This window comes from Sarcophilus harrisii, chromosome 4, assembly GCF_902635505.1.
Source record: "Sarcophilus harrisii chromosome 4, mSarHar1.11, whole genome shotgun sequence".
NCBI classification, from domain to species: Eukaryota; Metazoa; Chordata; class Mammalia; order Dasyuromorphia; family Dasyuridae; genus Sarcophilus; species Sarcophilus harrisii.
In genome coordinates, this window is record NC_045429.1 from 392,988,492 (window position 1) to 392,990,243 (window position 1,752).

The following is a 1,752-nucleotide window of genomic DNA, read 5'->3' on the forward strand; positions in this document are numbered from 1 at the left end:
CACTCTTTTTAGGGTGCTAAACTCCTTTTTAGGGTGAGCCCATCAATAAATGGAATAATCCCCTAATTCTTTGCAGGCTCATTAGGAAACGCCTACCTTTTGGAAGCAATTTCATCAAGATGCCTAATGGCATTCCCTTGATTAATTGTGAGTTCTGCTAGGGAATTTAGCTAGTCTTTCCCCTTATAAATTGCTAAAACTCCTTTTTTGACCTTAGCCTGCAGTCAGCAGTGTAATAATAAAATCTTTACCTCTTGATTCAGAGATGATCTAAACATACAAATTCTTTTGAGACATCTCATAATACTTAAACCCCAAAATATTTTGGGGGCTCAACATTCCCTCACCCCAATTTTTGGTGTTACATCCCAACATTTGATGGCTCTATATAGGAAGAGTCTGGCTTTATTTCCTCCATCAAAGTAAGCCCTCTTTTTCTTTGTTGTCCTTCTGTGAACTGGAACATCCCAAGCCTCAGGAAGGATTGTTGGGTCATTATGAGTTTCAACACTTGGTGAGCTACACTCTCAGCATATTTCCTCTGACTGGGGACACCTGGTCGTGGGAACACATTACTTTTCACCACCCTTGGGGAACTAGAGATGAATTGCTAGGAATAGAAACTTTTATCTTTTTCACGATCATCCCATTTTACAGATGAGGAAACTGAGGCACAGTGGAGTTAAATGACTTGCCCAGAGTCACACAACTAGCAAGTATGTGAGGCTATATTTGAACTCTGGTTTTCCTGACTTGAGGCCCAGGTCTCTATCAACCCTATCACTTAACTGTCTCCAGAAGCAGAAGCTGATCTAGACGTGGATGGGACCCAATTATCTTTTTTTTTTTTTTAAATCAAAGCACTAGTTATATGAGATATATGATGTCTGCTAATTCTGTGGGTCTTATATAAAAAAAGAAAAGAAACAAAAACAGCTCCCTAGCAACAAGAACATGCAGGAATTGTAATCAGGACCCAGTCATGCCTGCAGGGGCCCATTCTTACTCAAGAGACACAAATTGGTAAAAAATTAACTGTGCCTGCAGACCAATCCCAAGAGATTCTGCCTCGGGCCACAAGCTGTGCTTTCTCCTTGCCTAGCCCGGAGATAAAATACCAACAGTCCTAGTAGCAGAATGTATTCTCTGCTTTTGCATAGATTTTCTTCCCAGACTCTTGTTCCTCCACCTAAGAATCCCCTAGGGACAAATGACCTGTAGACACATTTATTTGTGTTCTTTACCTGTTTGCCTCTGCTGGGTGGAGAAGAGTCCTAGAAGCGAGACAAGCTGGGAATATAATTTCTGCTCATTTTTTAAGACTCAAAAATTGCAGACTTAGTATAAACAAAAGATACTCCTTGCAATTTATTATTGAATAGCTCACTTGCAAATTGTAACTGGATGTTACATAAAACATGGCAATTTCTTTTAAAAAGTTTAATGATATATATATTTTTAAAGTCTTTACAAAGAAAAAAAATAAAACCCACCTAAACCACATACATCAAAGTATATAGCATTCAAAACCCACAATCCTCCATATCTCCATTGAAAGTTTGGAGGCAAATTACATCATCTCTTCTGCAATGCTTTTTACATATTGAGGCCCTAGGGACTTTCCATGATAATTCATGTCTTCCCCCAGACATCTTAGCTAAGCATAATTCTCTAAATATACTTCATTATAATCCAACTTCCCCTTGTTCCTTCCCCTGGTGAACTCCTGTAATAAAGGCTGCTATATCTCTC